Below are 15,033 nucleotides of genomic sequence, written 5' to 3'. Positions count from 1 at the left end.
AAAGAAGGAGCCAAGTTAGAAATTTGCAACATCAGGCAAATGTATTATATAACATACATATTACAGTTGACTTCAGGGTTTCAAAAATAATTATCCTAATGTAGATTTTTTTAATAGTAAATTGGTTTTTATAAACTACTCTGTTTGTAAATACCTACAAGAACCAGGGTAACATTCAACTGATTTACAGTTCATGAAGCAAGCTATTAACATTTGATATATGCATTTCCTAGTAGTGCCTTTAACTTCATTTACTAACCAAAGAAATGGCCTGTTTTTTTCTTATAATAAATACTCTAAGAGACTAAAATATTCTAGATAAATGAAATATATAGATACTAAATCTGGATCATCAAACAGCAAATAAAGTGAGTGACTGACAGTGGAGCCAATCTGTATCATATTCATTCCTGTAAGTGATCTTCCATTTAGTAAAACTTGTTAGATTGTCAAATTTCTTCCTTATACAACCTTGAACACGAAAAATGCACTGAAAAAAAGGAACAATGGGCTGGGCACAGTGACTCACATCTATAATCCCAGCACTCTGGGGGGCTGAGGCGGGCAGATCATTTGAGGCCAGGAGTTCCATCGAGACCAGCCTGGCCAACATGGTGAAGCCCCATCTCTACTAAAAACACAAAAATTAGCTGGGCGTGGTAGTGCATGCCTGTAATCCCAGTCACTCAGGTAGCTGCACGAGAATCACTTGAACCTGGGAGGTGGACGTTACAGTTGTGCCACTGGCACCCCAGCCTGGGCAACAGAGCAAGACTGTCTCTAAAAATAAAAAGGAACAATGTTTTATGCTCTAAACTGAGAAAAGCGATGCGATGATGTGCATGACATTGCCGGTATTAAATCCTCAAAGTGATGTCATGTTTTAGTGGAGATTTTGGAGTACTCTTTGGCCTCAATTTATTAATCATAAAATGGGACAATATTCATTCAACTTGAAATATCAGAAACTGCTCTAGGTGCAGTCAACTAGACAGATATGGTTTCTTAACAGTTTATATGAAGATTAAATGATATCAAGTACCTACTACATAGTTTCTGGTATTTAGGAAATACCCATAGTGTGTCAAGCAATATATGAGTTCTTTTCTTAAAAAAAAAAAAAGTATTATTTAATCCTCATAACAACCCAGCTATATCATAATTTTTAAACTACATTTTGCTTACTATATGCCATTTTAAGTGCTTGTTATATATTAATTCATTTAATTTTCACAATAATCCTAAAAGGTATTATTATCTCTGTTTTACATATGTGGAAATGGGACAAAAAGAGGTTAAGTAACTTGCCCAATTATTTCAAGCTAAGCTGATTAAGTTGAAGAGCTAAGATCTGAATCCATGCAGTTTGCTCTAGACTGGAATCCATATCCAGAATCATCAACTATACTTCTTCCACGTGATAATCTCATTTTACGGACAAGGGAATCAAGTATCAGACAGGGCACACAGTTATACGGCAGAGTCAAATCCAGATGCAAACCCAGAACTGATTGCAAAGGCTATGCAGAATTAATGGCAAACAAATGACACTGTGTTTTACCTCATACCATACCTAGTGTTTACATTTAGCTATGGGTATGCCTGGCATTTGAAGGCTGCTCAAAGTAATTTCCATTGTTGAGACCTGGCTTCAAAAGAAACTACAAACTAGCTTTTGTTATTTCCTGCCTTCCAGGTCAATACTTTCTATGCTTCAAATAAACTGCTCAATCTTTAGACTTAAGACAAGTCATCAACAAAGTTTCCCTTTCTCAAATTTTCCTCCAATGTTATCAAGCAATGATATAGGTTTGAGTTCAAGGAACTGATGTTGGAACACTCTCCTTTTCCATAAGCCAAGAATAGGCCTTCCGAATCCTTTATCTGACAAGAAATGGGGGCCCCTAAGACTCAAGTTAATAAAACCATTCACTCTCCCCTTCTCTTCCATTCTAGGATCACGGGGTGCTTCTGTCTTTAACATCTACTGTTGTTTTTAACAATAAATACGTGATTATGGCTTTCTCACAGAATTATGGCTCTTTATCATTTATTATCTGTTTCCCTTACAGACTAGTAAAAAGCAGGCAACACTGTTGAAAGTAGGCAACACTATGGCCGGGTGCGGTGGCTCACGCCTGTAATCCCAGCACTCTGGGAGGCCGAGACGGGCAGAACACCTGAGGTCAGGAGTTGGAGACCAGCCTGACTAACATGATGAAACCCCGTCTCTACTAAAAATACAAAAACAACTAGCTGGGTGTAGTGGTGGGCGCCTGTAACCCCAACTACTTGGGGGGCTGAGGCAGGGGAATCACTTGAACCCGGGAGGCAGAGGTTGCAGTGAGCTGAGATCGCCACTGCACTCCAGCCTGGGTAACAGGACGAGACTCTGTCTCAAAAAAAAAAAGAAAAAAAGAAAGTAGGCAACACTTTATTCACCAATGCATATCTAGAGCCAGCACTCTCTGGCATAGAGCAGGCACTTACGCTTTTTTTTTTTTTTTTTTTTTTCCTTTTTTTTTTTTTTTTTTTTGGGGGGGAGTTTCGCTCTGTCGCCCAGGCTGGAGTGCAGTGGCACGATCTCGGCTCACTGCAACCTCCGCCTCCTAGGTTCAAGCAATTCTCCTGCCTCAGCTTCCCGAGTAGCTGGAACTACAGGCGCATGCCACTACGTCGGCCTTTTTGTATTTTTAGTAGAAATGGTGTTTCACCGTGTTAGCCAGGATGGTCTCGATCTCCTGACCTGGAGATCCGCCCGCCTCAGCCTCCAAAAGTGCTGGGATTACAGGCGTAAGTCACCGCGCCCGGCAGCATTTTTTGATTAAATGAACAAATGTATGAATAAGAGAACTGTCTGATATCCACTACAGTATCCCAATACTTTTTAAATTATTGCTACTAATAGTAATAATTTCTTTTTTTCCTTTTTTTTTGAGACAGAGTCTCGCACGGTCGCCTGGGCTGGAGTGCAGTGGTGCGATCCCGGCTCACTGCAACCTCCGCCTCTGGATTCAAGCGATTCTCCTGCCTCAGCCACCAGAGTAGCTGGGATTACAAGCGCCTGCCACCACGCCCAGCTAATTTCTTGTAATTTTAGTAGAGACGGGGTTTCACCATGTTGGCCAGGCTGGTCTTGAATTCCTGACCTCGTGATTCGCCCGCCTTGGCCTCCCAAAGTGCTGGGGTTACAGGCGAGAGCCACCGCGCCTGGCCCAATAGTAATAATTTCTTTTTTCTTTTTCTTTTTTTTTTTTGAGGCGGAGTCTCCTTCTGTCGCCCAGGCTGGAGTGCAGTGGCGTGATCTCGGCTCACTGCAACCTCCGACTCCTGGGCTCAAGTGATTCTCCTGCCTCACCCTTCCGAGCAGCTGGGACTACAGGCGCATGCCACAATTTCTAACAAAAGCATTTGTTCTTTTACTTTATCTTTAGGTCACTGAAATGAGATATTAGAAGTATTGAATATAAACAGAATCTAAATTTCACATTTTCTGTAATTATTTGTTACATAGGAAAATAATGTATCCCCTTTAATTCTGTTTTCCAGTCCTTTTCATCAATATGATTACCAATGTAATTTTATTTTTGAGACGGGGTCTTGCTTTGCACTCCAGGTTGGAGTACAGTGAGGCAATCTCGGCTCGGTGCAACCTCGGCCTCCCTGGTTCAAGTCATTCTCCTGTCTCAGCCTTTGGAGTAGCTGGGAATATAGGCGCCCACCACCACGCCTGGCTAATTTTTGTATTTTTAGTAGAGACGGGGTTTCATCATGTTGGCCAGGGTGGTCTCGAACTCCTGACCTCAAGTGATTGTCTGCCTCGGCCTCCCAAAGTGCTGGGATTACAGGTGTGACCCACTGCGCCCAGCCTCCACCTAATTTTATAGGCAAGAAAACTGTCTTCCCATTGGTCTAAAATGGATTTCAGTGGCACAAGACCTTTCATTATTTTGCCAATAGCAAAAGTATTAAAGTGTAAATAGCAATTAACATATTAAGGTATGCAAACAAATAAAAATAATTTAAAATAATAAAAGAAAATATTAACTGAAAATGAGATTCAAATATCCAAAATAAAGAGTGAAACCTCTCATGAAAAAGAAAGTAAAGGACAAAAAAGCTCAGTAAATTCCTAGATTGAATGAAAGAATCTTCCAAAATTGACAATTTTATTTAGGACCAGCATTGGTTTCCTTAAGAAGGAAAAAGAAAACCAAAACAAAAAAATATGTAGAAATGCGCTGACAAGCAAGCAACTCTGTTGTGCATGACTTAATACTTTGTTGTTTGTTCTCTTCACGTAAAACTTTAATAGAAAACTCCTTGTAAAGGAGTTTCATTCCCATCAATTTTTTAATTTAGGGAATAGTAAGGCTTCAAAATCCACATATTCAAACAAAACAAGGACAGACAACTGGTAGTAGGAAACACTTAATGATTTTGCCCACTCACATAAACTAGAAAAAAACTAAAACAATCCTACCTCTTAAAATTATTGAATTTAATCACTACTTTATAGTATCTCTCTTTTTCCCTTTTCTACTGTGTAAATTATAGTAAAGCATAAGTATGAAACCCAAGTGTGAAAGAGCCTAAACCAAGTATAAGTGAAAGATATTAAAGACTTAAACAGAATTTAAGTTAAAAGGCTATACAATTTGGTAAGATTTCTGAAAGTCCATACATTATTCAACAACACATTCCCATTATTTTACCTTTTATTTCTCGTAAACTAATCATGCTATAAAATGACTGAGGAATCTAGATATATGTCTAATGTAGCACAAAATAAAGAATAAAAATATGCTTTTTATTACCATTATATTTTCTTTATTAACTATAATTTTTATGTAAAAGTAATACATGTACATGGAAAGCATTCACAGTTTAAAAGAGAAAAGTAAACCTACCTCTTACCAAGCCATCCTAAGAGGCACAACCAGTTATTGTAATCTTCCAGAAATAACCTACATATTTCAAGCACATCTTAGGGTAACATTATTTTTTATACAGATGGACACTATTATGCATACTTTTTGTATCCCCATTTTAATATTTAATACTCCATAATTGTTTCAGAATATACATAAAGATCTATCTTTGATTTTTGACAGCTGCTCAAATTTTCATTGTATAATTGCATAATGTATTTAACCAGTCCAGTAGGCATTTATGTTGTCCCTAATGTTCATAGTGCTGTATTTAAAATTTTAGATGCTACCCAATTAACTGCCTTCTAAAAAAGTTGAACTAATTTATACCGACAGTGAGACTGCTTGCTTCCCTACAAATATAAAGTGTTACTGACACAAGTCTATTAAAAATCCAGATCTGAAATCAATATTAGTTTTAAATCATGTATCCAGATTTATCCTTAGTTCTTCATTTCTACTTTTCAAGAATCACAAATCAAACTTATACCTCCTCTCATCTAACTTCAAAAAAAATTTTAAAATCTTTATCAAAAAAATCACATAAATTCATTCTCCGACAAATTAAGAACTTCAACTGTTTAAAAAAAAAAAAACAAACAAAAACTCAACCACAATGCAGAGTCTATATATATGCAGCTGAGATACAGCTGGAGAAGAGAGAGGAATGGGGAGTCCAATTATCTACCCTTTAAAAAAAAAAAAAATCTACTTCTGATAAAATACAAATTCCCTCCAATATTTAATGGGTTTTTTAACCTAGGAGTAAGTTGTGAAAAGATGCCTCTGCCAGAATTTAGTATTTTAAAAACCCAAAATTGTTTGGGAAATATTTGGGTATATTCTCACTAAATAAAATACTGCTGGATACATTTATTTCTTTGCCTTCTACATTTATGTTCAAATTACTCTTTTTAAAGCATGAAATTCTAAAGTAATCCATCATATTAAAAAAAATCTAATGTACAAGAATATAGGGCCACACATAAACAATTTTTATGAACACAAAAAGCACTAAACAGGTTCTATCTCGGTTTCTTGGCATAGATTCCAGGTCTAATTTTGATGATTACATTTAAAAATAAGAATGATTAAGCCTTCACCAGAACTGCCAAAATAAGACAGTTGAACATGCTTCAAGAAATGTGGAAGACTATCTAAAGGATATATGTAAGAAAGGACTAAGTTAAAATACATAAAACTGTAACATTACAAATAAAATAATGCAACGCTGTATCCAGTAGTATATTCAAAATATAAGGAAGGGTGGGGAGGGTATGTACTGTTTTGTAATATTCAAATAATTAAAGATTTTTTTTTTTTTTTGCTTAAACATTGTTCTCAAGGCTCATACTATAAAAAGCCCCAGTACAATTTTTTTGTAAGATCATCATTAGCATTTTGATAATTCATTTATACAAACATTTACTGAGTGCTTACTAGGTGGCAGGGTTTATACTATAAACACTGGATAAAGAATGGCAAATAAAATTAGTCCACCTCCAAGAGGTTATAATCTAGAACTCAATCCTGATTCTTGATAATGTTTAATACTAAAAACTTCAATGATTTTGTTCTCTAATTGGTCCCCTTTCCATTCTTTTCTAATCCAACTAATAAATGAAATCTGAAATTCAACCTAGAAAAGTACAGAAGAGAATTATATTTAGATACAAAACGTTTCATCCAGATGTGTCCTATGTACAGAATGAAATACAAGCATAGTCTTGTCCCAACATAAGTAATGTACTAAACAAAGTAAGAAACAAAGCAATGCTGCCTCTTTTCACATCCCCAGTAATAGTTGTGTCTGTTGGACACTTGAATTTGTTGTCTCTACCCATGGTGGGTCACACCATGAATTCATCCTTTTTCCAGTATTTCACAATAGATTCTATGTACACAAAATTGATAAAATATTTATTGTTTACAATCAACCCTCCCATTTGTCTGAATTGTACATTTTCAAATAAAAATAAAAACAAGTGCATCCATAACAGAAATTATTTATTTCAATGTTTTTGATTTTAAATAAGTTAAATCTATTGATGATACAGCATTTTCAACCTCATCAGCAACACATTTGCCCTCCGCTGGAAAGCAAATATCTACCAACAGAAAGAAATACACCACACACACACACACACACACACACAAAATGGGGGTCTAGGGGACCTGGGGATAAAAATGTAAATTACAAGAAAAAGCTTAAATCTAAAGACAATTTTCTTGAGTCACCAGTTTCTACCACTCTGGGGGAATGAAGAAACAGTTCCAAGTAACTCAAGATAGCATCAAGGGCATGGAAAATAATCAGGAAGTAAAAACTACCCAAGTAACCATGGAATCTCATTGCTATCACTGGCTCTCCTCTGGTTCCTTAATGGTCTGGGGTCTCTGACAAGCTCCAATCAGTCTGGTCTCAAGATATCTGTTACCACTCTGTACTCTGCTATTTCCAGCCTAATCTATTCATAACAAACATTGAATGGTTTGCCTGCAAGCAATTATTTAAAGATATAACTCTTGCAAGCAATTATTTAAAGTACCAAAAGACTGCCTGTGATATCATGAAATATACATTTGGTCTTTGGTCTTAAACCAGTTTCCTGGCATAAACTCCTAAAATCTTTGGAATCTTCAAAGTGGTTATGTGGCTTCCTCTATGCTAAGATTTGACTGAAGACTGACAGGCCCTAAGTAGCTTCAGGATAAGAGCTGGTTAGCAGAAAGGCAAGGGAAGATTAAATGGTTGGGATTTTCAGCCCCGCCTCCCATCCTCCAAAAAGGGGAGACTAAAAGTGAAATCGATCCCCAAAGGCCAATGGTTTAATTAATCATGCCTATGTAGTAAAGTCTCCATAAAAGTCCAAAAGGACAGGGTATGAAGGGCTTCCAGAGAGCAGAACACAGTGGAAGTTAGTGGAGGGTGGCACACCCAGAGGGCAGAATTTCCATGCCGCTTGTCCCATACCTTACCCTATGCATCTCTTCAGCTGTATCCTTTGTAATAACTTTTACAATAAAGTGGTAAACATAAGTGTTTCCCTGAGTTCTGTGACCCACTTAGTAAATTAATCAAACTCAAGAAGGGGATCATGAGAACCCTGATTTATAGTCAGTGGGACACACAATGGGTCCTCAGCAAAGATGAGAGGGCTAGGTATATAAGATCAGCCACATCTTTAGAAAGAAGCGGGGGGAAAGGCAATTTCTATTTCCACCTTCCTTCTTCTGGCTCTTCCAGGAGCCATACCTGCCTCTAGTAGTTGTAGGCACCTTGATCACATGACTTCTATCTTAAGGACAAACTAAGTTTCTAATCTTGGTCCTTAGTCCATCAGAGAAAATGTCATCTTATTTAAGAGGCACTGGAAGGAAGTAGGCCTCAGAATTTTGCAGTTTTTTGTACTTCCAAATTTTTCACAATAAACACTGAAATGTTTGTGACAGAAATAATCAAAAAACTCTTTTTAAAAAGAGTTTCCTGTCAAATTTCATGGAAAGGGTTCAGAAATTAACACTCAAAATCGAGCATGCAAGCCAGTCAAGAAAGAATTAGGCATCTTACACAAAAAGAGTCACATTTGTATTCTACGCAACTTTCTAATTTCCTAGAATTAATCCCTGTGTCCTCTATTTCTACCTCAGACAATTTCCAAAAATCATGTGGCCCAGGAATATATTTACTTCATAAACAGCAGTATTAAACAACTAGGTGGAGGCCACCACACATCTGCAATCCCCCCCACCGCTTTTTTTTTTTTTTTTTTGAGACAGAGTCTCACTCTGTTGCCCAGGCTAGAGTGCAGTGATATGATCTTGACTCCCTGAAACTTCCGCCTCCTGGGTTCAAGCAATTATCCTGCCTTGGCCTCCCAAGTAGCTGGGATTACAGGCGCTGGTCAACATGCCCAGTTAATTTTTGTGTTTTTAGTAGAGACACGATTTCACCATGTTGGCCAGGCTGGTCTCAAACTCCTAACCTCAAGTGATCTACCTGCCTTGGCCTTCCAAAGTGCTGGGATTACAAGTGGGAGCCACTGTGCCCAACCTTGCAATCTTTTTAACATTATAAATGTGATGCATCCACTTAGGGTTTTTAAGAAATTCAAAGGCTACAAAGGCACAAGATGGACCGTAAGTCTTGCTACTCTCCTGCATCAAAATGGCAAAATACATGTTACATCATTAATAGACTTCTAGTACAGGTACCAGTTTAACTTTAATGCCACTTTGCTTTCATATCTTGATTCACCAAATTTTATATGCTTGTAATCTACTGACTGTCCACTGAAGAAATGAGCACTGACCCTTCATTTGTTGCCCTCCATCTCCTAATTTTATAGATTGTTATTTTTATATTATAAAGGTTTATAAGGCATTCTACTCCATAACTATAATTAAGCCCATTTTATATATTTTCTAGGTTGATTCTAAAATGGAAAATCAATAAAGTAACTTACAATGTGATTATATAAATACTAGTCACTAAAGGAAATGTAACTTTATGTTGTTTAGACATTACTAGTTGAAGAAATGTTCATGGATTCCAGACTAATAGAACTTGAATTTCCTTCTAACTTTCTTCAGTTCTTTTTGAAGGCCCAAGATTGCCACAGTAGCTATTTCTTCCCACTCACCCTCCCATCCCCCCACTACTACCATGTCCTCTACCTTGGGATTATTTTTTCATTGTGCTATTGTATCGCAAATATGTTCATACAAAGTACATAGCTTTTTCCCAGTATAGAAAATGCAATTGTTCTCACATGATAAAATAGTGGGGCTGGGTAGAGAAAACGTAGGTCAAAATCTATTGTCTCTCAAACAGTGAAGTCACTGTTCCACTGCCTTCAAGCATTCAGCATGACTGCTAAGAACTTATTTATTTGATTTTCCATATTTATTTCCCTCTCTCTGGCAATAATTTTGGGATCTTCTTATCCTTAAGAGTTCTAAAATTGTGGATCTTTTTTCATTCATTTTGGCTGTTACTAGATGGGCTCTTTCAATCTGAAAATTCATTACGTTTCTACAGCTCAGGAAATTTTCTTCAATTATTTCTTTCATCATTCTCTCCTTCCCATGGTTCCTAATCTCTTGCTTTTAGAACTCATATTTATGGATGTGAAAAACTGTGATATATTTTCCATGCTTCTTTAATTTTCTCTCAAGTTTTTCCAGATTTTTTTCTCTCTTGATTTACATATGCAGACAGTTCTTCCTCTTAATTCCAAAATCAACAATTCAGTCTTGATTCATGCTAAAATTTTATCTCATCAATTAAAATTTTTCTTTATAATTTTCAAAACCTTTTCTAGTTCTATGCCCCCTTTTTAATGCAGCTATGACTAAACATTACGTATTCTTAAATTTTAAATAAAATACCAATTACACTTTTCTTTGAAGTATTCTTCTGAATTATAGCTGAGGTTGGTTGTTCTTTTATTCATCTTAATCTTTCATCCTCTTGATTCTCCTCAATTGTCTGATTATCCCTGTCTGTTTATATTTGCAAATGAAAGATTACTTTAGACTATATAGAGTTTAAGAGCTTTCCCTGAGGTTTTTGTTTTCCTAAGTGGCTTCTGCTTTAAATGGAAGAACAGTACAATTTAAGCAGGTAGGGCATGTGAATATGCAGGTACCCCAGAAAGGTACCTGGATAGGAAGTCAAGTTGGCTGGGAACAGACAAAACCGTTTTTCTCCTGAGGTAGTATAGTGCCTCCACTTCTCTCTCAGGTTCTAACGCCTGAGTAGATGCCCATACTAAACTGCTGGCCTACTTTCTTAAGAGAATGATTCTGAAACTTCAGGCCTAAGAGTGGGCATCATAGTTATTTAGGCTGGAGAAAGGGTAGAAGGGAAGCCCAACTGACCTAGCACTGTGGAAAAGAAGTCTTAAGAAAATTCTTGATTATTACCCAACTGCCCACTACTACTGATTTGTGTTTGTTGACTCCAAGTTTGGAGCCATTCCAAGGTTTCCCTGGGAAAACCTGAGCTTACCTCTGTTATCTTGGGTTCCAGTTTCCTCTGGGATTTTGCTGTCAATCCGATTCCATGAACTTTCTATCTTCTTCAAAATTTCTTGGTCCTCTGATGGTACCTGTAGTGGACTGTGAACTGTAATTTTACTGTTCAACATGTTTTCTCCCTAACCCCTTTTGCTAATAACATCATCCCTCTTTTTTATGGGGAATGTATTCATGTGCTTTGGGTAGAGGTAAGCCTTCCCAGCCACCACAGGAGTGGCCACATTACCTAGGTCTAGCTAGTATATCCCATTCCCATCTCCTTTGACTGACAGTCATCTTTGGCTGAAAATAAAGCTGATACAGAAAGAAACGCAGACCAAAAATGTTGAGACAGTAACAGGGTTGCAGTCATACTACTAACACTACTCAAGTTTAGATTCATCTATGCACCTAAGTTGCAGTTTCTTGCCTCCCTCCCCACATACACCCAAGTACACATTAAAGTTATAGAGCTGATGAAGTCCTTTTGTGCCTCTTAAGGGTAGTTTGACTAATATAATAACATCTGTTCCCACTTTTCAGAATTATAACTTAATTCAATCTTTAAACAATATCAGTGGGACACTGAGAAGAAAATAAATTAAAGGAATGTACTAAATCCACCGTTTTTTTTTAATTTCAGTCAATAACTATAAAATAAGCCTGAATAAATCGAGTTATACCTTTAAAATTTGTTAAACATACAATAAGGAAATAGCTAATAACTTTATTTAGTATATCTTATTATCTCTTTACTAGTTTTTTTCTAAGTCAGGATTCCAAAAGTTTCAGAAAGAAAAAGAAGGAAGACAGGAAGGTTGGTAATGATTTAAAATTTTTTCTTTTCTTTTTTCTGTTTTAATAGACACAGGGTCTCACCATGTTTCCCAGGCTGGTTTCGAACTCCCGAGCTCAAGCAATCCTCTTGCCTCAGCCTCCCAAAATACTGGGATTACAGGCGTGAGCCACCACATACAACTATAATTTAAAATTTTCTAGCAAATTATTATTTTTTAAAATTCTCTTATATATGACAGAAACCTCTCAAAGAAAAATTCTGTAGTTACTGTTGCGATTACTGGGGAAAGAGTAGAGGAAAAGGCTAGTCAATAACTCCTCAATGGGTAAAAAACAAAATCCAGTACTCCTTTTTCAGACAGGGTTTCACTCTATCACCTAGACTGGAGTGCAGTGGTTCCATCATTGCCACTGTAACCTTAAATTCCTGGGCTTAAGCAATCCTCCTGCCTCAGCCTCCCAAGTAGCTAGGACTACTAGTACATGCCACCACACCCACCGATTTTTAAATTTTTGTAGAGATGGGTTATTGCTATGTTGACGAGGCTAGTCTCAAACTCCCAGCCTCAAGCAATCCTTCTGTCGTGGCCTCCCGAAGGGCTGTCATTACAGGTGTGAGTCACTGCACCCAGCCTGAAATCCAGTACTCTTGAGCTAAGGTTCATATTGCATGGTTCACACCTCACATACCTACCCCTCAAAAACTCTATACCCCTCAATTGGCAAAATGTTGTATGATGTATTTAAGTAAATGTTGGAGAATAATAGGTCTACATTTTTCATTACAATCTAACTAAAGTCCATGACCTAAAAAAGTAAAGAAAATTGATCCTGACTGGGAAAAAAAAAAAATGACAACTTCATTCCAAAATATTACATAAGAACTAAATCCAGAATCCAGTAAATGTCAAAATAAGTAATAAATTACCTCCAACACAGAAGGTAGTATAGTGTGCTAAATAATGTAGATTACCTCCATTCTTTAGAAAAACTCTATTAAAAATAAATCATTATCCCTAAGGTAGATGAAGACAACAAGGTTAAGTAGTAACTGTCCCCAAATCACAGAGTATTAAAGCAGGATTCAAAAGCAACTTGCCCAACTTGATTTCAAACTCTTTCCATACCATGCTTTTTCCAGGAGAAATAGTGTAAGAAAAGAAATACAAAGGCATTGGGTTATTTCAGAATTAAATGTAACTTTCTTGAAGCACAGAAATTGTTAAGTATTCATATGCCTGTGGTTTAATGAAATTGGAATCTGGCCCTTCTTCCTACTTGCTCTCTGATAAAGGTTTTCAGAAAAACTTCTGCTTATGGTAGTGAGGTCAGGAAGACCTTAGTATTTAATTAAGATGTATGAATCTTAACATTCTAGGTTGCCTAAGCCAATGAATGGGTACCCTGGCCAAGCAAAGCTGTTCTTCTGGGATCCCTAGGATACAAAACAAAACTGCTCATGCAGAGAAGACAAAAAGCTGCAATACCAAGCCTGTACAGTTTTTTATGTGTTAGCATAAAAGACAAAAAGATCTGGTGATTAAGCTAAAGTAGGTTAAGGACCTCCTCATATGAAAAAACATCTCACATACTAAGGCACATTCACAACTTAAATCATATTATAGTACTTCGATCTGGCCAAGAGAAGCCAGGTACTGAAGTTTGGGTTGCAGCGAGAAAGCTGGACTGAGTGGTAGAGAGGATCTTGGACTGTGAGGTGGGAATCTGGATGTAGAGTAAGAAAAGGAAGAAAAGGCACAAGTGAAAGGCGTCCATAAAGTGAGTTAAGAGATACATTCTAAAGGTCCTGAGATTTAGAAAACAGCATGATCAAATCTTTGCCTTCATACTTTTCATTTTATCTAGAACCCTAGTATTATCTGCTAAGCCTACAGCAGAGACACCATAGGCATATGGTTTGCTTTCACATTCCCAGAAAAGGACCTAAGAGTCAGAAAAGGATGTGCATTTCCCATAACCCTTATCTCTCCCTCTTTATTAACAGTATGATAAAGTAATACCAATTTTTAAGTTCTCAAGGAATTTAAGAACATATTCTATATAAATTCTAAAAAGTTAATAAATTCAGAATATAATCTGAAAAATGGCCTCTAATCCAAATAACTATTATGTGAACTCTTTATTACAGAATCCCAACCCCTTATCTACTATCAGCTCCACCTAAAACAATTAACCAAAATGCACAATTGGAACAGAAAATATTTACTAGCAATCTATAAATTCAATTAGATAACTAAATTTAACAGAATTAGAAATTTAAAATAAGAGATTTTCCTAAATAAAAAACAAATAGCCAACCATCTTAGTAGTCAGAATTTTCATAAGGCTATTTTTATTCATACTTCAGTTTTAACAATTAATTTATGAAAATCCTTATAGGTCACAAACATTTTCACAAACATTAGGTCACCTAACCTCCCTCAAAAGAAAGTATTACCAGGCCCCTGTTATGGGAGACTGAGATATTTAGTTTTTACATGTCACACTCAACAGCATGAATTAAGAGGTGTAGGAGGGTCTAAAACAGCATTCTTCCCACCTCACATTTTGAGCACTTACTGTAAGAGGTCATCTACAAGGTATGTATTTTGATTTGATGTTTCAAAAATAGTGAAGAGTAACATACCCATTTATTCCACCTATGAAATCCATCCCAAGATCAATCCATGAATTTCCCCAAGACAGGGTTTAGGGAAACAAGATGAAATAAAACAGAGCAGTATTAACTAGCTACATTCAGGTAAAGTGTTTTGGAGTAAGGAGGTCTTCCACAACCCTCCTTACTACATCATTTCTCCCTGGTTATTCTACTTGGGGATAGGTCACCATACACAAATTTGAGTAAGATGGTATTCATGCAGATCTGTAAAGAGGACTTAGAAGCAAGATGAAATGGCTAGTGAACTCTACAATGCATACAAAACATATTTCTTGAGCATAGGGAGGCCATAAAAGGATAGTAAGGAAGTAGTACAGTATGAGTTAAGAAAGCAGACTTTCATATGAGACTACCCATGCTGATATTCCATTTCCATCATTTACTGTGACCTTGAACAAGTTACTTATTCTTTGCCTTGATTTTTTCAACTATAAAATGTAGATACTATGTACCTCTTAGAATTGGGAAGATTAAATGATATGCAGCAGTGTAATACACATAAACCAATTAGAATTGTGGCTGGCACATAGTAAGCACTCACTAAACTATTATTAGGGTTAAAATTATTCAACGTGCTAGGTGTTGCAAACACCTTCAGGAAAG

At 36.7% G+C, this 15,033-nt stretch overlaps 1 protein-coding gene across 3 annotated transcripts in view; it reads right to left on the bottom strand.

Moving 5' to 3' along the window:
• ANKRD17 (ankyrin repeat domain 17) overlaps positions 1–15,033 on the bottom strand; it is a 183,961-nt gene that overhangs the window by 147,827 nt on the left and 21,101 nt on the right. The gene's annotated exons all lie outside the window — the stretch shown is intronic.

The sequence above is a fragment of the Theropithecus gelada genome, chromosome 5 (genome assembly GCF_003255815.1).
Source record: "Theropithecus gelada isolate Dixy chromosome 5, Tgel_1.0, whole genome shotgun sequence".
NCBI lineage: Eukaryota > Metazoa > Chordata > Mammalia > Primates > Cercopithecidae > Theropithecus > Theropithecus gelada.
This window is presented reverse-complemented; position numbering and strand designations above follow the sequence as displayed.